This window comes from Sus scrofa, chromosome 14 (assembly GCF_054392235.1).
Source record: "Sus scrofa isolate SSC_HxYL_T2T_F1_AM1 chromosome 14, Sscrofa_HxYL_maternal_Yorkshire_Landrace_v2.0, whole genome shotgun sequence".
Taxonomy (NCBI): Eukaryota; Metazoa; Chordata; class Mammalia; order Artiodactyla; family Suidae; genus Sus; species Sus scrofa.
In genome coordinates this window covers 99,617,646-99,640,832 of record NC_139396.1, presented here as the reverse complement: position 1 = coordinate 99,640,832, position 23,187 = coordinate 99,617,646, and the positions used below count along the sequence as shown (strand labels likewise).

Genomic DNA, 23,187 nt, shown 5'->3' with positions numbered 1-23,187 from the left:
ATTTTTTTTTTTTAAGATTTTTCACTTGTTATTTCTATGAGTCACGGGGCATTCCAACGATCACATATAAACTATCCGTATTTAATGGATAACCTCTACTGAAATTAATACAATTACATGAAAGTGGTTCAAGATAAATGTCTACTATAAAAATAAAATCAGGAGTTCCCGTCGTGGCACAGTGGTTAACGAATCCGACTAGGAACCATGAGGTTGCGGGTTCGGTCCCTGCCCTTGCTCAGTGGGTTAACAATCCGGCGTTGCCGTGAGCTGTGGTGTAGGCTGCAGACGCGGCTCGGATCCCACGTTGCTGTGGCTCTGGCGTAGGCCGGTGGCTACAGCTCCAATTAGACCCCTAGCCTGGGAACCTCCATATGCCGCGGGAGCGGCCCAAAGAAATAGCAAAAAGACAAAAAAATAAAATAAAATAAAATCAACATCAAAGAATAAGTCTACGATGCAAAAAAAATCTGACTGGAAGCACATTAAACTTACTTCAAGAAATCTTAAACTTTTTAAAAAAAAGAGTACTAATCCTAATTCTATTTCAGCTAGATATTCTATTTCCCAAGTCTCCCATGTAAGAAAATTCCCCACCTAACCAACTATAATGGAAAAATTAAAATTCATTAAAAAAAAAAAAACCCTCCCCATCTGGCCACATTTACAGAATCATTATTCTCCCATCTCTTTGAAAAGGATCTGTAACACTTTCTAACCTATAGGTTGGAAAATTGAAACTAATATAGTAACATAACTATCACCTTTTGAAGAATGTAACACTCCAGGTATCTCAGTACCCAGTTAGTTCATGAAACTGCTCAATGTGAGCAAGGTTCATAGAAATCTAATTCCAGGTAGAGGGTGATACTGCTCTCTGAGAACATCCTGATGGACACAAAAATCCCCTAGCTCTTCTCTGGTACTGAGTACATGTGCCAAGAGCACCTGGCAAAAGTACGCTAGCCTGGGAGGTGGGTCAGATCTGGGCTCTAACCTTGCTCTTCACTGATAATATCCACATCTTCATTCTTTTTTTATAAAGTTTATAGAGTGTGCTCATGTATAAATTTGTGATGTAATTTGCAGGAGGATTCTGTGGGTAAATTGAGGCTCAGGGGAAGGAAGAACCCACTCAAGAGAACAGTCAGTAGCAGACTCACAGCTCAAATGCCATTTAATTTATTTTATTTTTTTCTTTTTTGGCCACACCCATGGCATGTGGAGGTTCCTGGGCCAGGGATTGAACCCGAGCCACAGCAGTGACCTGAGCTGCAGCACTGACAATGCCAGATCCTTAACTCACTGAGCTACAGGAAATCCATTATTTTAAAATCTGAGTCAGCACCATCTTCACCTGAGCCACAAATGTCTCCTCTTGCTAGTTCTGCCAATGCAATCAGACTAGTGCTATGAATGCCAACCCCACCGACATCTAGTGGGGAAACCCCGGGTAAATGACCTAAGTTTCCCTCACTTAACCTGTAGGACAACAATAGTATATCCCTCCCAGGATTGTTGAGAGAATTAAGTGAATACACAATCTAATATTAGTAGCTATCATCACTTCTATCCAATACAATATCTACACACTGAAAAATGTCTCGTAAAATGTAAAGTTATCTCTGGCTATTTGTTTACATTTAGCATACCAAAAAAGGAGAAAATGGTATCTTTCCTCAAAACTTTAGCCTAAAGAATTTAACATTTGCTCTCAAAGATTCTATTGCTAAAAAACAATTGGATCATTGAACTTGTTCAGCCAACTTGAAACAGGCAGTTTAAAAAGGACTGTCTTTTCTGTAGTCAGTAAACTGTAGGTTCACTCCATTTTTCTCCCCTCAGATTTATAAACTTGGGGTTAAAGGGACCTTAGAGGCTATCCAGTCCAATCTCTAGTTAAACAGTAAAAGATCCCTTACACAATACCCCTCAAGAGATGGGCCATAAAGTCTCCAAAACGTCCAGTGATTAAGAATCTGTCATTTAATGCAGCTCACTCCACCACTGGACAGCTATACTTGTAATATATTTCTTGCTCGCAGGAGCCAAAATCTGCCATCCCATAACTTCTACCCACTAGTCTAGTTCCCTGGAACAATCTCAAGAAATTCTTTAATAGGACAGGCCTTCAAATATTTGAAAACAAGTATCTTTTAAAAACCACTACAATGGAGCCCCATTCTACCTCCAGGCCCAACTTAGACCACTCATTTGTTTCCAACATTCTCATATATCACCTGGTGTCCAAGCACCTCCTTATCCTGGCAGCTCATTAGTTTGGCTAATGCCAATCCTAAAACCTGGCATTCTAGGCATTATTGTATTATTAATGCAACCCAAGATTACATGAACTTTCTTAAAAGCCCTGCCATACAACTGGTTCATGCCAAGCATGCAGTCCAACTAAAAACCCCAGATATTCCTTCAAAAATGCTGCCAAGGAGTTCAGCAGAAACGAATCTGACTAGCATCCCTGAGGACACAGGTTCGATCTCTGGCCTGGCTCCGTGGGCTAAGGATCCAGCGTTGCCGTGAGCTATGGTGTGGGCAGATGCAGCTTGGATCTGGTGTTGCTGTGGCTGTGGCGTAGGCCGGCAGCTACAGCCCTGATTAGACCCCTAGCCTGGAAACTTCCATATGCCATGGGTACAGCCCTAAATATCAAGAAAAAAAATGCTGTCAAGCTGAGTCTTTTCATTCTCTTCCTTGTGCAAATCTAAATGCTGGGATTTTAAATTTATTACAATTCAAGTTCATCTTGTTGGTTAGAGTCTGTCTTCCAACTTGTTAAAAACTGTTTTGAATCTTGATTCTGTCATCTATGTCATCTGCAAATCTAATCAGCACTCCCCCTTTGTGTCATTAAATATAAATCATTGACAAAAATGTTAGACTTGGAACAAGGTGTGTTTAGGAATGAAATCACTGGCTTTCATAGTGCCACCATTTTCATGATAGAACACAGGAATCATTCTGTCTTACTAAGTTTAGAACAGGAAGCTGATCTTTCCAGAGTAAAATGGTTCGGGGCAAAATTTCATTAGAAGACATTTCACCGTGTCCAAGTAATTATTTTCATCTTTCATCATTTATTCAGGATGAATCAACTTATTTAATTTGATTGCACAAAATACAACTGCAGGAAGCAGGAAAAGAGGTCACAGAAAAGTATCCAATATTGCAAAGCTGCTTTCAGGCATTTCTGTTGCACAAGCAAATGAACATACATTAAAACAAAATACGCATCATAACTAATAAATACTCAAAATATACCTTCATGATGAGCTATTACCACAATCTTTACCCACAATCAGAACTGTTCGTGCCCATTACCAACACATTTCAATACAACTGACACTTTATATCTTAAAAATATAATAAAACAAGGAAAAATACCAGAATTAGAACTCCAAGTGTTTTAACAGTCCATGACAAAAAAAGATTGTCCAGATCTTCAGGTAAATCTGTCAAAAGAGAAATATATAAATGTTAATTTGGGCATAAGGACATCCCTTAAACTCAGCGACCATCTGTGGATCTCCACAACTATTCAATCCAAACAGCTGTAATGAGTTTACTGGTTACACTACATTTGGTGATATGTTAGCTCTTTCAAACCCATAAGGGTATTTAAGAACATGGAATCCAGCACAGGACAGGAAGCCCTAAAGCAAGTGCCTAAGAAATAAAGTTCACTCTTCTTTAAGGCCAGAGCTGTTCTCCAAATATTTAAAATCAGGCTTGCGATAGAGTCTAAGAAAGAATTCTATCACACGCAAAAAACCCCATAACTTAAACAGCCAGGTATGACATTTTGTTGGTGGAGGAGGGGAGGTCAAATGTTCTTTAAAGGTCAACATTAGCTTTGCCAGGCAACATTTGTCCCAAAGATCACCTGGCATCTAGGTACTGACTGAACCATCAAGATATGGCCAATAACTGCACCCAAGAGAAGGATGTACCAGTTTTCATGATGTAAGTATGTGTTGGCACAGGTCACATTTTAGGGCAGTAGTGACCATTTTTACTTCAAAGGCAAAAAACAAATGTAAAACAACACTGGGAACAACTGTATTTTGATATTACACAAAACGACCAAGCAACCTCAGAGCTTCCTTCTCCCCTCCCCCAACCACAGCCACAGCCGCAGCCCCCCCAACACACACACACACACACACACACACCCACACACACACACCCCACTCCTCAATTTAATCTCAAAATTAGCTCTCATCTGACACCAACCAACAGAGTTAATTAGGCAGAAGCAGATGTAACTCAGCAGCTCTTTGCTACAAGCTGAATCAGTGTTAAAAAAACACAGAGCTAGAAGAACAAAATCAGAAATCGCTTATCTGTAGCCAATTCTCAACTTAACACACGTATATTATTCACTTTGTGTCTTATCCACTGCAAATTTTTTAATCTTGGGCTGGTTTGTTTCTGATATCCCACTGGCCCCACTGTAAAATGATACACACTATAGACTGAAAATTTAATTTTATTTTAAGCAGTATCTAACTATAAAGACAAATCTAGGGGAAAAATGCATAATTCACTCAAAAGCGAAACAGAAATGTTTTTTCCCACCGATTCAGAATTATCCACACCACTTCTCTTTTTCAGAGCCCTGGGATTTGTTGGGATTTGTTGTATGTAGACAGTACATTCTATCACAAGTACAACCCTAAAAATCATTATTCTCTTTTCATTTTTCTCTATAAAAACTTTAAAGTTGGACTAAAAGTCTACCAAAATGAATATGAATCATTCTAAATTAATTCTGGGGACTCATGCTACATCAAAATTAAATTATTCTATTTTTTAAGGTTTTGAATCATTTATTTTTAACTAAAAAATAACATCAGTAAATTATATGGTTGTACCATACAGTCTTATAATAAAACACTATTTACATCATTCATTACAAACTATTCTAAACAGATCTAGAGAAATGCTTAGTCCAACACTGAGCTTTTGGCTTCATTAGTATTATATAAATATCAACACAATTCAGAAATACTCATGTCAGCATAAGAAGAGTCAAAATATCCTGAATCATAAATATTACGTGAAGCGTCTTCTAAGCTTTTACTGAAGCTGTGTGTTGTTTCAAAATCAATGTCATAACACTCGAGTCATGGGATTATGGGTGAGCCAAAAATGGTGGTAGAAAAAAAATAAAGATTAATAATAGAGTTTACTCTTGTCATCCTGAGTTTCACTTGCTAACAGTTATTTTTAGCTCTCTCACTTTTATAGGCTCCTGGGTTTTTTCATAGCCTATTATGTAATTGAGTGAGAATCTACAAATCTTAACAATATCTTCTGAAACAGAACATATACTGCTTAAGAGAAGGGACCACAACTTTTCTTCTATAACCACCCAGCACAATTGTTCAAATCAGCATCCTTAGGGAACAAATTATCTGTCGTCTGACAACATCAAATATCATCCATATGGTAATATTTGTTAACAGTTCAAGTCTTGGATGCATCTATTTCCCCTAAAATCAATGCTCAAGGCCCAAAACATGTGAATCGGGAGGTGAGGTTATAAATACTAATCAAAGAACAACCAACAAATACTTAGTGAGATGTTGTTCTGTGTGTGCAGCCCTATGGTAGATGCCATGGGGATAAGAAGCAATTAAGCACCAATAGGAGGTTACTCAAAAAGTTAAACAAAATTACCACATGACTCCGCAATTCCATTTTTAGCTAATACCCCAAAGAACTGCAAGAAAGTACTCAAATAAATACATGTACACTCATGTTCATGACGTCACTATTCACAATAGCCAAAAAGTGGACAGGCTAATGTCCATCAACAGATGAATGGATTAACCAAATGTGATATAGCCATACACTAGAGTATTATTCAGCCACAAAAAGTGAAATAGTGATGTATACTACATCACAAAAATATGCTGTAAAAGAAGCCAGACACATAAAGCTACATATCATATAATCCCTTTTATATAAAACATCCAGAATAAAGCCATAAACAGAACATATATCAGTGGGGCCTGGGCAGGGATGTCGGGTGGTTGTGTGGAGAAACTACTTAATGGGTAAGGGATTTTATTTTGGAGTGATGAAAATGTTTTGAAGTTAGAGGAGGTAGTCAAACACTGTAACTGTACTAAATGTCACTGAATTGTTCACTTTAACATGATTAAGTTTGGGAATTCCCTTGTGGTACAGCAGGTTAAGGTTCTGGTGTTGTCACTGCAGCAGCAGCTCAGGTTGTTGCTGTGGCACAGATTCAATTCCTGGCCCAGGAATTTCCATATGCCACAGGTGCAGGCCAAAGAAAAAAAAAAAAAAAGGAGTTCCTGTCATGGCTCAGTGGAAGCAAATATGACTAATATCCATGAGGATGCAGGTTCGATCCCTGACCTCCCTCAGTGGGTTAAGGATCTGGTTTTGCTGTGAACTGTGGCATAGGTCACAGACACAGCTTGGATCTGGTGTGGCTGTGGCTGTGAATCTCCATATGCCACAGGTATGGCCCTAAAAAGACAAAAGAAAGAAAGAAAAAGATTAAAATAAAAAACAAAAGAACCCTGTAAAGTAGCACTACTTCTCCATTTGCAAAAGGAAAATTTAGACCTAACTTCCTCAAAACCTCAGACCACTAAATCTTGAAAGATTTTAATTCAGATGCTAAAACCAGTTTTAGCTAGTCTCTCCATTGGTTTTCAAACTAGGCTCCTAGGATCTCTTGTGAGAAAGTGCTTTGTGTATGGGCACCACCTGAGGTGCCCCTAGTGAGTTAAACACTAGGGCCACCATAATCCCTTGCATCAAACACAGCCTCTCTACCTTAAATAATCTATATGTAATGGGCTCCTCCATAAGATTTACTTCAAAGAAAAGTTTCCTCTGATTACAGAAGGAAAAAAAATCTAAAAACAAGTGACTCCACCTTGCTGAGCATAGATGAGCAGAACCCCTTGGATGGATGGGACTTAAACTAGACCCTGAAAGACAATGGAGCACTGCCTCCACCCAAATTCAAATCCTTCACAGCCTAGACAACTTCTCAGAAGCCCTGCATTACTCTAACAGGAAGTTTTTAGTTTTCTTTTATTTTGGCATTCATTTTCCACTTTGTATTTTAATTACTTGGGTACTGACCTTATCTCCCCTATGAGACTAAAATTCTTAAGAACTGGACTCATGTTTGATTCATCTTTGTATATCCCAAGACTTTCCAGGACTACAACTTGAACATAAGAGGTTCAATGCCTATTTGTTAAACGAATGCATCAGTGAATGAATGCAGGGAATCTAGGAGAAGGCATAGAGCTAAGAATGAGTTGTCAGACAAAAGGGACACCAAGTCCATAGGCATGCCTAGAGTTGCGGGGGGTGCTGCTAATAAGAAATAAAGTTGGCTGTGACAAAAGCCAGGCTGGGGCCTGTGAACATGACAGATAAAATAAAAGAAAGCCCCTACAGGAGTATTGACACAATAAGGTATAGTGGAGCACAAACACACACACACACACACACACACACACACACACAGAGGCTGAATGTCTGAACAACTCTGGCAAGAGTATCCATCCAGTATAGGTTGGAGGAAAGGATGACTGAAGGAACAAACAAAAGCAACCAGTATTTCATCTCTCCAAATATATATGAGCCTAACACAAGAGCAAGCCCAGAGTATGCACTCAATAAATGTTAGCTGAATTGAATATTTAATTCCCCATCTTTTCAGAATAATACTAAGTTCTTTCTCACTACTCATTAACATACGGAGTTTTCAATTCATAAGCTAATAATGTTTTCCAAGGATTTCTAAGAGGCTAAATCACCATGAAAATTATCATTTTGACTAATACATATTATATTAATTGGAAGTTTAATTTTTCATGTCATGCTCTCCTAGTTGACAATATCCTTGTTATATCATTAAACTATAATTGTGTAAATCTGCTTCAACAAACAATAACTGAACCATCAATAAACTATTATGGCTTCCATAATCCCTAGCAAAGATTAGTTTCAACATCATCATCATAAATTAGTAGAGACATGTCCCAAATCCCCTGGTGAAGCCCATGAATTACGTTTGCATAGTCCTCTCTGCCCTTAAGTGCTCAATAGTTTCAGAATCTAAAATTTAATCACACTGTTAGGAACCTCACAGGAAATTTGATCCCTTGTAAAACAGAGGATTTGAAAAACAAAATGAAAAGTCATTTGAAGTCACTAGGCCTTTGGAACCAGGATACACTGATTAGTAATGATGATATTATAACTAAGCACTTTCACTTAAGAAATAATCATCTAAATTTAGAGTGTCTTTTTTTGGCATTTAAAAATTCCTGTTCAATCCAAGATTTCCTCCTAATCTCAAATTAGCTTTAACCGAAATTTAATGACAAAGACTGAGAGCAACATACTAAGAAAAAAATCTGACATCTGAACTTTCAAAAGATTATTTTGAAAATACACATCATTTTAGGAGTTCCAGTTGTGGCTCAGCAGTAACAAACCCGACTAGTATCCATGAAGACATGGGTTTGATCCCTGGCCCCACTCAGTGGGTTAAGGATCCAGTATTGCTGTGGCTGTGGCGTAGGCCAGCAGCTACAGCTCCAATTAGACCCCTAGCCTGGGAATCTCCATATGCCACCAGTGTGGCCCTAAAAAGACCCCCCTCCCCAGAAAAAAAGAATAAGAAAATATACACAGCATCAGAATTCTGTGGTAACTATATCACAGAAATCTTTGAACAGGATATCCAGTAGACCCGTAAAACAAATTAAGGTTGCCCTCTAAGAATCTCAAGAAAATTACAGATTTATTTTCATTTTTTATTTATTTTTTAATTTTATGACCACACTTATAACATATGGAAGTTCCCCAGCCAGGGACTGGAGCTGAGCCTCAGCTGCGACCTACACCACAGCTGTGGCAAAGAAGGGTCCATTAACTCACTGCACCAGGACAGAGACTGAACCCATGTCTCTGCAGTGACCCAAGCTGCTGCAGTCGGATTCTTAACCCACTGTGCCACAGCGGGAACTCCGGATCTATTTTTTTTAACGAACACATGTACATACAGATATTTTCATACAAAGACTTATGGAACTTCTACTGCCCATCCAAGGACCTCTTAAGGTACACTTGCTACTCCAATTTGACTTACTTTAATATACACAGACAGGTCAATGGTTTTATCCAGTTTCACATAATTATCTCTATGTGTGCTTTAAGTAAGATATTACACTCAAAGTAAAAAAGTTATTCTTGTTGGTTTTGGATCTTATCAAATAGGCTCCTGAAATCTTATTCAACAAGGTGATATGCTCTGATGGGATGGATCTAGAGAGTTCAGGGATCAAGGCCCCACTTTGCCAGCTGCCTAAGCTGTGGGATACTGGACACATTACTGAATCAATCTCAGTCTGTTTTCTCATTTGTGAAAATGAGAGTATATTCCCATTTTGGAGACCTGTGAAGAGGAATAATTGAGATAATGAATATGAAAGAATCAAGGATAGTAGCAGACACGTAGCAGGAACGCAATAAAATGCTAGCTTGTAAAAGGAAAAAGGGCAACAGTCAGCTGGAGACCTGTAAAATGTAATCTAGCAGAACTTCTGTCTATATGGCCATTTTCTCCTATAAGGCAGGGGAAGTCAGCACCTGGCTCTTAGTTGTAGCTGCAGACAAGTAAAAATTCAAGACAGAGAACAGAAGTAAAGAAATGCAAAAATAGATGGGTAATGGTGAGGATGGAGTCAAGAAGAGTGCACTCATACTCATATATCATAATCATACACCTTTTAAGGTCAGCACAGCATTGAGAAGATAATACTGCATGGGAGAATATCTACTTAACCTGAGGGTAGGACAAGAGTCTTAAAACAAGACACAAAAAGCACTAGCCATAAAGAAAAGACCAATAAATGTGACTCCATTAAAATTAAGAACTTCTGTTCATTAAAAGACACCATAAAAAGTGAAAAGGCAAGCCAGAGCATGGAAGAACACATTTGTAACATACACACAGAGGACAAAGAATCTGTATCCAGAGTAAATAAAGAACTTCTAAACAGCAATAAAAGATATAAGGCCCAATTTACAAAAGGTGGCAGGGGCGGGGAGTGGAGACTTAAACAGGAACTTTACAAATAGCCAACAAACACCTGAAAAGTTGTTCGACCTGAATACTCATTTACTCATCAGGTAAATGCAAGGTTTACCAGATTGGCTTAATTTGAAAAGGTAACAAGACTGAGTCAAGTTGGCAAGGACAAGAAGCCAAGGAACTCCCGTCCATCACTACAACACTTTGGAAAACAGTCTGACTGGTACCTAGTAAAGCTGAAGACAAGCATACCACATGACTAGGGCAACCATACAGCTCATCATCCAGATCCAGACCCTTCTGAGAACTAAAGGTGCCATATCACTAACTACACTGGTACAACAGGCCTAAGCTGGCATAAATGGTCATGCTGCCTATAAGCCACTATTCTGTCCCTCAGTGTACACTTTAGACAGACCTGTGCATGTGTGTACCAGATGAAGGAGAAGGGAACAGCAACAACAGCTGAGTTCACAATTTCCCCAAGTGAGAAATAACTCAAATATCTGGCAACAGTGGAATGGATGATACAAAAATTGGAGATGCAAAGATTGTGAGAGTCCTATAAAAAGGCACTTAAAGATGCTTTGGAAATGCAAATTAAAGCATTTAGGGGGAAGAAACAGCCCTTCCTCATACTTCTTTCTCCCATCCAGGCATCATTTACAAGCAAAGACTGATCACTATAGCTCACACATCCCTGCTTCATAGGACAATTCCTTTTCTCTCACTTGACAAAATTACAGGCATCTCTATACAAGAAAACTGAAAGTATTATGTAAAGAACTATCTTAGAGACTGAAAAGTCACCTGTCGGGAATCCTGGCATTTAATAAAGCCAGATCAGGAAGGTAAGTCGTCTTCTAACTGGTATTCGACAGTCCATGTCAGTTTCTGAAGTATGGTAGCACTATTTATGGAACTTTCTCAATCACCTTCCTTTACCTTTCATTCATGTCGTGCCTTACATCTGACAGTTCCCACCTTACTGTCACAAGCAGCTCAAGATAAACATTTGTTGTAACAGCAATGACATCACATCCACTCTAGTCAGAAGCCTGGGCTTGGGTGGTAGGCAAAACTTCAAATGACCTCATCGTCACCACCACAGTCATTCCCTTAGGCTCCTCCTTTAATGTTTAAACCTTCCTCTGCCTCTATCTTTTCTTCTTTTTTTCACTTCACCTTCGCAGTCTTCAACCCTAAGTAGAAGTTCTCAGGTAAGAATCTCATCCCTTGTCTTAGCCTCATTTTCTCTCCTAGTTTTACCATGAGGCTGTCATTGTAACAACCAAAGCAAATGTTTGTTTGGTAATGCAAACATACGCAATTTCAGAGTTTCCTTTTTATTTTTTGCCTTCAGAATAAAGTCACATAATCTCTGAAAAAAACTTATCCTTTAACGAAACATGCAATATTACCCTTCGCTTCTTAATGGCGTGAAAAAACTGCCCCAATTCATTTTGATAAATGTGAAGAATTTATGAATAAAAAAGGAATGGAATGTTTTATTTCAGAGCTATCCAGGGAAATCTAGGGTACTCAAGTAAGACAGGAAGGACCTACTTTACTCACAGCCATACAAAACACAGACACACCTTTTGTGGACTCCCACACAACTAACACTATCCCAACATAACTAATTCCCATTTGCTACTCCCACCTCCTGCCAACATATGGGGATGTCTTCATGTACTCTTTATCTTGAATTTCCCCGCACCTCCACCTCAAACTTGGTTCTCTTTCCCTATCTTCCACATTTTTAATCTAGCCCATCCTCTCTGCCTTTGCCCCTTGTCTCCCACCACTCCCTGCCCTCTGCTCAGATCAAAGAATGTATAAAATCAAAAACACACTATGCCTTTCCAAAGGTATATATGAAAGCTCTGAGAGACACCTCGTTCCTTCCCCCTTTCCTGACTCCAGTTCAAGTTACACCCAAGAAATGCAGCCTGTCAAACAACCCTGTCTCCCAAACCAACACCTTTCTTGCCCCATATTCACTCCTGGTGCAGTTCAAATCATACTCACCCAGCCCCACCCATCTTTCTTCACACGTTTCACCTTTTCCCATCCCACTGAATTCCCCGACATTGTGAGATTTTTTGCTAGATATATTTTGCAAGTTCTAAACAGCCTCCCTTCACGTTTAACTCTACTCTGCTGCCTAATCTTTCAAAGTCTCTCCCAAGTAGATCCATCTCACCCTTCCATGTTTTCTTAATGCTTCATATGCCCCAAAGCTAGCAAACCTCCTTTCTATTCCAACATACGAAATCACCCAGATTATCTCCTTCCACCAAAGTGTACCTATTCCTCCATTTCCCCAATACTTCCTCCAGTGCAATATCTACTCTACAGTGCTTTCTCAACTCTACTCCACATCCACCACACCCAAATCCATTCTTATTCTGCCACCAGATAAATGCAATCTCACCCTTCTGCACCATTTCACCTGCCCCTCCATCTTCCTCCCACATCTCCAAATTTGCACCTCTCCCTACTCTCCCTTCTGCACCTGCCAGCACACCTTCAGTTTCCCCTCCTATCCACCCCCTCACTAATCCTTCCCAGACACTCACTGGCCCCCCCACCGTTCCGACTAGGTCACTCCCGCTAAGAAAACCCCACCAAACCCCCGCCTTCCGACCACCCGAGCCCCGCCCCCACCCCGATAACGCCCCGCCCCTCACCCTCAAGCCACGCCCCTTGCCCTGGAGGCCCTGCTGAGGGGCGGGGCCTGTCCCTCCTCCTCTTTCCCCCGCCCCCTACCGTCACGCTCAGGGGCAGCCTGACCCCGAGCGGCCCCGCGGTGACCCTCGCGCAGAGGCCTGTGGGAGGGGCGTCACAAGCCCCCGATACCCCCCCCCGCTCCCGCCCAGTCTCCTCCCCCTGGGAACGCGCGGGGTGGGTGACAGACCTGGCCGCGCGCCACCACCACCGCGCCTGCCAGGGGCGCTGCCGCTGCCTGAGAAAGAAGCCGCGGCTGCCGCCTGGAGGAGGTGCCGTCGCCTCCGCCACCGCTGCCGCCGCCGCCAGGGGTAGGAGCTAAGCCGCCGCCATTTTGTGTCCCCCTGTTGTTGTCGTTGACATGAATCCGACATGACACTGATTACAGCCCAATGGAGTCTCATTAAACCCGAGCCGCGGCCCCGCCCCGGCGCTGCTCCATTGGACGAGACCGCAGACACTTAGGGCCACTCGTTGGCCTACGGGTCTGTCCGTCACCCACACACTAACCACTCTGCAGCCCATTGGGGCAGTATCCTGCCGGTCATCTCGCCTCCGCATAGACACACCCCTCAAACCATCAACCCCCCCCTCCGGCACCACCCCGGGGGAGGGCCCACTGCCAGTACCAATCAACAGACCGTTGGGCCCGCCTCTCCTGGGCACCTATTGGTCTAGCCCTTTTTCTGTCTCCCAGACACCGCGCCACCTCTACTTCCGCCTACCCGCCCCCTCGATCTCTAGAAATAGATTGGGTCTACTCGCAGGAGAGGTCCTTGGCCTTATTGGCTACAGACAACGCCAATCAGAGGGCCTTTTCCCTCTCCCCTCCCCCACTCAACCCCAAACCCCCTAGCCCGCAGCTAAAGTTTGTGTGAGAGCTGATCGCTGGCGGCGGCCGCAGGATTTAGGGGTGGGCGCGGGCGGGCGCGCGCGGGCGGGCACGCGAAGTTAAAATTCGAGGTTCTCAGTCGCCAGCTCCTGCGGTGGAGCGCGCGGACGGGCGCGCCGCCCTGAGCGTTCCTGCCCGCCCCCTCCTCCACCCTCTCCCGTCCCGTCCCGGGCGACTACTCGCCCGCCCCCTGGCTCGCATCCTTACCCCCAACGCACCCCTACCCTGCAAGCCCCAGGCCGAGTGCAGACAGAACGATGTCGCTGCAGCTTCCTCGCCATCCCATGCCGAGGGGGAACAAGCCCCTACCCGCCGGGCGTGCACCCCCCGGCTCCACACTCGCCCGTGTCTGCAAGCACGTGCACCGTTCGCCGCTGCCTCCAGCCACCCGAGTCCCCGGCTAACCTCGCCTGCAGCCCGGCCAATCGCTTGCTGCCCTTTGTTGCTGCAGCCTGGGTCTCCCCGCTGCCTTCCTCAGCCTCCGCCTCGTCCTTTGCCAGCCGCCCGGGTCCGCAGCGCCGCGCTCCCCCCGCCCGGGACCCACCGCCGCCGCCTCCTTCTCCTCCTCCGCCTCCTCCTCCTCGGCTCCGGGCTGCAGCGCACAGAGCCCGAGGCAGCGCCGCCCAGCCCCGCTCCCCCCGCGCCGCCAGCTAGCCCGCCCGGCCCGGCCGGGGGCGCAGCCTGGACCCCGCCCGCCCCAGTCCCCGCCCCGGGGGTACCTGCCTCCGCCCTGGGGGGCTCCGCTTGCCGCCCTTGGGGGAGGGCGGGGATGCCGGTGTCCGCGGGAAGATGGGGACGCCTGGGCCGTTTGGGGCGGGGAGTGTGCCCGCCAGGGCTGGGACTGAGAGGTGCGGTCCTCGGCAACGCGCCCCCCCTCCCGCCGCTGTGGGCCCCAAACTTCGTCCTCCGCCCGGGCCTTGCACCCTCGGGTGGTCGCGGCAGTTTTGGGGTGGGGGGTGCCTCAGGAGCTGTGTCTACCCTGATCAGGAGAAAGAGGGAGCAGTGACATTCAGCGACTGCGGACAGGGCACGGCGGCGGCATCCTTGGGTGGGAGTGGGGATGTCAGACGCGGGCTGGAGGGGGAAGCTGCCCCTCAAGATGCCCTCTCCCGGCCGGCGAGGAGCTGGAAAGCTCAGAGCTGCGTTCTGAGTGCTTTCTTGGGCGGTGCAGCCGGATGGCAGAGGGGCTGGGGGGCGGGGGTAGTCGGGGGAGACGGCTGGGGGGCCCTTCCCCCCTCTCCTCTAGCCAGCGCTCGAAGGAAGGCTGATGGCGAAGTTCGGTTTTCCAGGCTTCCCCTGGGCCCCCCGAGTTCCTGAGGCCCACGAGAGGGAGGCTGGGGGCTCCTCTGGCCGCCCAGACGAGGCCACTCTGACGCTGCCCACATGCCTCCCAGCGCCCTCCAGACTCTGAAGAGAGAGTCCCTCGTTCTTCCCGAATATGGGTGGGGTGGGATGCTGGCCGGGGAGACTTCAGAAAATAGAAAAAGTGGGCTCAAGAAATGGCTCCTACAGAGTTTGAGCACAAAGTTTCCCTTCCGAGGCGCCATTTCTTCGTGAGGGGGAGGAAAACTATGGCTTTGTAAAAGAACCAAGTTTCAAGCATGGTGGCCTAGGTGGAAAACCACCTGTTGACAGAAGTCTGACCCAGGGCTAACTTGGGCCCTGGCAGGGTAACACAAGGTGCCAGGGAGAGGAGTCCCCAGGCTTACTCAGGCATCCTCATGGCATTGACACTGAGGCAGCAGCAGTATGTGCATTTCCCCTTAGAAACCACTGTACAAACTAGGTAGGTACTTTGTTAAAGCAACTTATGTCAAACAAAACAAGCAGCACAGCCCAGGCATCCAGTGCAGAGCTCAACACACTTTTTAAAGATGGTCTGTTCTTCTGGGGTGTGAGCTGCCCCTGCTTAAATGCTTCTTGGCAGCAAGGTGAGAAAGGAGCTAAGACAAAGAGCAGAGTTGGATGAAAGGGTAGAAAAAGGGCTAGGGGAGCAAAAGAGTTGTAATACAACACTCAAAACTGTCACTGGTTCCATTATAAATCCCTTTTATAGGTGTTTTATTACTTCGTTGTTAGTTTTTAAAACACAAACCTCTTTAGATTAAATCTTGGCATTCACCCGCTCTGCTCAGGGAAACAAAACACAGGGAAAGCTCCACCATCCGCCATCGGCTTGGCTACTTTTGAGTTACATTACTGATAAAACAAACAAACAGCAGGTTGAGTTTCCTCATAGACTCTCTACCTCTTTTATTTAGTATCTTCAGTAGCTGGCTCAAGGTGAATTTTTACAAGCCCATTTAGTTCATAATTCAGTCTAGTTCATTTAGGTATTTCAAAGAGAAGGACATTTATAAGGTGTGCTTTTTTTATAATGCAGGTGCTGGGATTTTTATTCTCCAAGAAGTTACTAAGTAAACTTAAAAATCCTGGCAGACACTTCAGCATTTATGTTCTATTTTTCCCCCTATGGTCTGCCCAGATGCACTTTATTTTGCAACTTACATTTGAGTCCCCCAGACTGCACTTTATCTCAAGCAATAAAAATAAACCAAGTCTTAATTAAAAACAAGTTCCAAAACCCAAATCTGTACATTCAAACTAAAGTATACTAAAGAACCAACCAAAGACAATAAAAGTCAAAAGTCCACATTTAAGATGTCTTCAGCCAATGAATTGTGGGAGATTTATGAGCATCTAACACTTGATATCACTAATGAGTTAGCCACATGCATCAAGACATGAGCAGACACCTTAGATAGAAATGGGTCTTATTTGCCTAAATTTGTGCTCCTGGAAACAGGAGCTAGGGAACCCCAAAAAGGGAAATCTCTTTATCCAACATCTTGATGTGTTTTCTGAGATTCTTAACAAGCATAGTTCTCTAACCGACATGGCAAGGAAAGGGAGTGTGTTGCTTTCCCATTGATACTCTTGACGTGTCCTTTGAGAAATCCTGGCTCTTCAGATAAGTGGGACTGGAAAGGATAACAGAGACACAGCTAAAGACACTTAATGCTAACTCCTAAACCTCTCTCTTTATCTGTGATCTCAAGTCCTCTGTGGAGCTAAACAGCTCAATTAAGGAGTTCACCTAGAAATAACTTGAAAACAAAGCATAGTGCAACATTTGCAAGCTAAATGTGCTGAAGGGTTAGGAATCCAGGGGCCCATCTGACCAGTCCTCCTCCCTCCCTCAAAATAGTTGCCAACTGGCCAGAACTGCTCAGTGTGATCCACAGATCGGTGGCATTAGAAAGATCTGGGAACGAGTGCTTAAAATACAAGCTCCTTGGCCTAGCCCCAAATTCTGATTCAGTTGGTCTGTAGTGAGCCTCCCAAATCTGCATTTTTAGCCCATGACTTGGCTTGAAGTTTATTGTCACTGATTTGAGAACCACCAGCCTAGGCTGAATCCTCTTCTTTCCCAACTGAAAAGGAGTATTTCTTTTGTGAGCATCTTAGCCAGTAAGTTATATATAGTCCCTAGTATTGAGATGATTCCATGGTCTGACTTATTTGTCCTTGAGTCCTGAGTAAAGGTAAAAAAGAATGCAAAGTAGCTTCAGGAGCTGAAGGGAACCTGAGGGGTTTGATCTTTGGGGTTTGTTTACAAACAGCCTGATAAGCAGGATCACATCCACAGACACACCACTGACAACTCCTTCTGAAAGAAATTGCGTAAGGAGGCACCAAGCAGGAACCCTGAACTGATCTGTCTAGGCCACAGCCCATGATGAATTCTAATTACATCCAATTAGTCACTTTAAAAATATTGGTCTACACGGCCACATGGAATCCTTCCTTCCACCTGCCACATGGACTCCTCTCTCTTCATTGAGTGGAAACTGTATCCCCATGAGATCATCGTGTCTGATTATGTCAGTAAAGGGCAAAGGCGATGGGGCATGATCAGTCAAACCATTAATTTTAGATAGGCTAGCGAATTCATGCTATAGCTGTGTACGAACAGCCGAGTGATTTTAAATACCAGTATTGTGCACTCACACCTTATTTGTCCCAGCTTAAAAACCTTTAGCGTCTTTTAAATGCATTCTAGACCAAGTCTAAACTTCTCAGCCTACCACTAAGGCTATACACATCTGCCCCCAGCCATTATCTCCAGCTCCTCCCAGCCACATACTCCTCCGTGCCCAGCACACACTGTTCCCTCTGCAGCCAGGCCTGCCTTCTCTATCTTATCTGATGAAGACATTGAAAAAAGATTCCTCCAAATCCCTTCTTGGCTGCAGCTTCTTCTGTGAGATTTCCCTGGGCTTTGCAGGTAGCCTACAGGACTCGAAGCCAATCTTTACTCCAGGCCTGGCACTTATTAAGTGTTCTGTTATTATTTGTGGACTAATGGAATAAAAGAGAGCACTTGCTACACTGTTGTCACAGTTTGCCAGGCTGTTTTCCTAATTAACTTTGCAACTGCATAGTCCAGTTTGTTCATCTGTGTAACTATCCTAGTGCCTGACACAAAGAAGCTACTTAATAAACACCATCCATACCAATGGTTACCATCCCTGGCTGTACATGAGAAGCACCTGAGGAATTTTCAATCAGCCTAGCACTGAGTCCCACCTGAGGCGACTGAAGAATATTTGGAGATGGGGCCCATTCATCAGTATTTTTTTAAAGCACCCTATGCTTTAAAATCATTGTAGGAGTTCCCATCGTGGCTTAGTGGTTAATGAATCTGACTAGGAACCATGAGGTTGTGGGTTCGGTCCCTGCCCTTGCTCAGTGGGTTAAAGATCTGGCGTTGCCGTGAGCTGGGGTGTAGGTGGCAGACGTGGCTCGGATCCCACGTTGATGTGGCTCTGGCGTAAGGTTGGCAGCGACAGCTCCGATTAGACCCCTAGCCTGGGAACCTCCACATGCCGCCAGAGAGGCCCTAGAAAAGGCAAAAAGACAAAATAAAATTAATGTAGAGAACAATTGATTTATATAAACTAGGAGGATGCCTCAGCATCAAGTGAGAAACTCTGAAGAAGACAGGAGGGTGGTAAAATATCATAAAGTTAGCTAAAGGTTACTGAGAGAGCAGAGTTCTTGGAGATCTTTTTATTTTGAGACTTAAGAAAGTCTTAAAAAAGACTCAGTTTTTGGAGTTCCTGTTGTGGTTCAGCATGTTACGAACCCGACTAGTATCCATGACTATACATGAATGATCCCTGGCCTTGCTCGGTGGGTGCCATGAGCTGTGGTGTAGGTCACAGATATGGCTCAGACCCTGAGTTGCTGTGGCTGTGGTGTAGGGTGGGAGCTACAGCTCTGATTTGACCCCTTGCCTGGAAACTTCCATATGCTGCAGGTACGGCCCTAAAAAGAAAAAAAAAAAAGACTCAGTTTTTAGTACTAGGCTATACCAAAGAAAAACCAAATTACCCCAATATTTATTTTAGTGATTCCCAGTCCTTTGGATTTTGAAATGTGGGGAAAATGACAGAGTTGCCAACTTTTAATGTTGATAATAAGGACATTTTTAAAAAGAGCTAGAGTTCCCTGGTGGCCCCCCAGTTAAAGATTTGTTGCTGCTGTGACTTGGGTCAATGCTGTGAATGAAGCCAAAAAAAAAAAGAAGAAGAAGAAGAAGAAGAACTAATTGCCATTAAAAAAAAAAGAATAATTGCATTATTAAAGAAAAGAAAGGACACTCTGAATAAAGGATAGTGCCTCCCATGAAAGGAAAGTGAGTGACTTTATATCAACATTATATTATCGTTCTTCTTTTTTTTAAATTCTATGCAGACAGTGTAACTTTTCCTCTGAATCTGGCTATCTGACCAGAGTGCATTTAGAAATCATTGGACTATTTTAAACTTTTCCAGGGGTAAGAAATATAGTTTTTTGTTTTTTGGGTTTTGGTTTTTTTAGGGCCTCACCCACGGCTTATGGAAGTTCCCAGGCCAGGGGTCCAACTGGAGCTGCAACTGCCAGCCTACACCACAGCCACAGCAATGCCAGATCCTTACCCAGCTGAGCAAGGTCAGGGATCAAACCTGCATCCTCGTGGATACCAGTCAGGTTTGTTACCCCTGAGCTACATAATGGGGAACTCTGAAATATAGATCTGGTTCAATATAACCATTAACAGTTTTCTCCAATATGCCCAACCTAATCTGCTCAACTAATTGAAGATAGTTTTCTCTTATTCTGTCTTTAATGCAGAAAGAAAATATACAGCGCAGAGGGGCTGCGGCAAAGAAAGATGGAAGAGAGCACTCAAATAAAAGCAGGTCACCAGATTTTTATCCATCTCTGCCACCAACTCATGTGTGTCCTTGAGCAAATCACAGAGTAGCAATGTCTTAAAACTTGGGTTTCCTATGAGATAGTAAGCCTATGTACGCAGCTTTGTCCTCAGAACCTAATACAATGCCTGGTACATAGCAGATGCTCAATAAATATTTGTTAAATCAATTTATAGATTAAATAAGGGAAGTACTTTATAGCATCTCTAAATTCTGAGCCAGGTCCCAAATCCTCCAACATATTTACATAGCAGACTACAAATCTCTGCCCTTAGTAATTTATCGTCAACTTACCCTGTGATTCCCAAGAGGTCATTATTCTTTTTTTTTTTTTTTTTTTTTTTTTTTTTTTGTCTTTTTAAGGCTGCATAGGCAGCATGTGGAGGTTCCCAGGCTAAGGGTTGAATCAGAGCTATAGCCACCGGCCTACACCACAGCCATAGCAACGTCAGATCCAAGCCAAGCCTGGGATCTACACCATAGCTCAAGGCAACTCCAGATCCTTAACCCAATGAGCTAGGCCAGGGGTCGAACCTGTGTCCTCATAGATACTCGTCAGATTCACTTCCACTGAGCCCCGATGAGAACTCCCAAAAGGTCATTATTCTTATATGTCACGTGCCTAAAGAATTGTTGAAAGAGTGAAACTTCTGAATATCTTTCTTTTTCTCCTAGCACATCTTTTTTTTTTTTTTTTTTTTTTGGTCTTTTTGTCTTTTCTAGGGCCGCACCCACGGCATATGGAGGTTCCCAGGCTAGGGGTCGAATCGGAGCTGTAGCCACCGGCCTACACCAGAGCCACAGCAACGCCAGATTCAAGCCGTGTCTGCAACCTACACCACAGCTCACGGCAACGCCAGATCGTTAACCCACTGAGCAAGGGCAGGGACGGAACCCGCAACCTCATGGTTCCTAGTCGGATTCGTTAACCACTGCGCCACGACGGGAACTCCCTAGCACATCTTTTAATAATAAAATCTTTATGCATATATATCATAGAAAGTGTGGATAATAAAGGAGGAGGGAAAGAGGACAAATCAGTTGCAGGTCCTGCCACTGAAAGATAATATTTTGGTATGTATTCTAATTTTTCGCCTCAGTCAATATTTCTATTGTGACTGAGGTTGGGATAAAATTTTCAGGTAAGGAAGCTGAAGTAGTAACTTCCTAGGACTTACTAGGATATTGAGACTTCTCAGAGAGTTTGCATGCATGAAAATCATTCCATGCCTGGAAATAAACCAGTTTTTCAACATAATTGCAGACAGAGGGCTTGGAACAGACTTTCCATCTATAAGGTCCTCAGTGCAGTCAACATCCCATCATTCAAGTTAGCAAGTCTAAAACACTCCAAAGAAGGCCAAGAGGATCAGCCCGGTAAGCCATTTAACCAGCTCCATGCCTTAGTAATGAGACTGCTTGTGGGAGAACATGGTCGAGCTTGATTGCCACTACCTCAGCCAGAAACTCTTTCAGGGTTGGGACTGGGTTCATCTTTATATTCCCGGAATTGCCTTGCACATGGCATTAATAAATGATGTTAAGTAAAATAAAAGGTTAAGGATATGTTATCTATCTGCTTACCTAAAGCCTATCTTATAAAATTCATAAATAGACTGTAAACCTCATAAGCTCAAATATTTCTTATTTAGTGTCTTACACATGAGGCATTAAATATATGAAGGATGGATAAACATATTCCCCAACCACTGTAAAACTGTACTTCCTGTACCTAATCTAAAACTACTTTTTTAAAAATTGAAGTATAGTTGATTTACAATGTTGTGTTAATTTCTGCTGAACAACTAAATGACTCAGTTATATGTTCTTTCTTGAAATACTCTTTTCCATTATGGTTCATCATAGGATACTGAATATATTTCCCTGTGCTATACAGTAGGACCTTGTTGTTCATCCTTTCTATATATAATAGCTTACCTCTGCTGACCCCAACCTCCTACTGCTTCCCTCCCCCAACCCCCTCCCCCTTGGCAACCACAAGTTTGTTCTCTTAAGTCTGCGAATCTTAAAACCACTTTTTCTAAGCTATGTATGTTTGTTGGGGAGTGTCTTTAAACATTTAACACTTCAGCATTTGACCAATGGATATATTTAGTCACACACACACACACACACACACACACACACACACCAGAGAAAACCAAATGTATATATACCCACAGGCTTGAAATCATCTCAGTTTCTCTCTTTCTAAGATCAAAAATACCATACTTTGGAGTTCCTGTTGTGGCTCAGGGGTAAGGAACCTGACTAGTATCCATGACGATGTGGGTTGGATCCCTGGCCTCACTCGGTGGATTAAGGACCTGGAATTGCTGTGAGCTGTGGTGTAGGTCACTGATGTGGCTTGGATCCTGTGTTGCTGTGGCTGTGACGTAGGTGGGCAGCTGCAGCTCTAATTTGACCCCTAGCCTGGGAACTTCCATATGCTTTGGATATAGAAGCATACAAACAAACAAACAAACAAAAAAGAATACCATACTTTGAGGAGCTCCCCTCTACTCTCATAACTGCTTTAGCTACCTACTTCTGGAGTTTGTAACCTATTGTTCTGCTCCATTGGCTCACTTCAGTGGCTGATGTCACTTGGCATTATCTACTAGCTAGGGCTGATATTTTCCGTTTTCTTTCAATTGCAGTGCCACATATCAAATAATAACCTTTAGTTAATAGTCTATAATGGCTTCTGATTGTGTTTCCTCAATCATAGCTGGTGACTGGAAATAACAATTCCAAGTTTACTTGTAGTTTGTAGCATCTCAACCTATGGCAGAGAGATTAGTGTTCACCAAATATTCCATGTGCTCCCCAACATTTCATAGCCTCCCAGTCAGTTAGGTTAGATCATGTGGCTAGTTTCAGCTAATGGACGATGAGTAGAAGTGCTATGTATTACTTCTGCATCAAGGAAGTTAAGAACGAGAGTGGTCGTTCTCTGTTCCACTCTTTCTCTGCTGAAGCATCTCAGAAGCCATGTATTCCAGATGAGGAGCTACAAATTGGCAGAGCCACTATCAGCCTAGACCCCTGAGTGACTGAATGGAGCAGACTCCCTCACCCCACAATAGGTTTTAACATGTAACAGGAGAAATAAATTTTGGTGTGTTACGCCGAAGAGATGTGTGTTGAAGTTTTTCTACTACAGCAGGTAGTAGTGTAGCAGA

General features: G+C 43.5%; 1 protein-coding gene across 20 annotated transcripts in view; it reads right to left on the bottom strand.

Moving 5' to 3' along the window:
• KAT6B (lysine acetyltransferase 6B) overlaps positions 1–23,187 on the bottom strand; it is a 221,649-nt gene that overhangs the window by 178,663 nt on the left and 19,799 nt on the right. For 4 of the 20 annotated variants that reach the window (XM_005671116.4, XM_021072865.2, XM_021072867.2 and 1 more), the window contains exons 1-2: positions 14,145–14,320; positions 3,400–3,467 (exon numbers count right to left, since the gene is read on the bottom strand). The gene's annotated coding sequence lies outside the window, so the exon portion shown is untranslated. Of the gene's footprint in view, positions 1–3,399; positions 3,468–13,037; positions 14,321–14,458; positions 14,917–23,187 lie in introns of those variants that run through there. The other 16 variants (XM_013983356.3, XM_021072866.2, XM_021072868.2 and 13 more) reach the window with 6 other exon arrangements.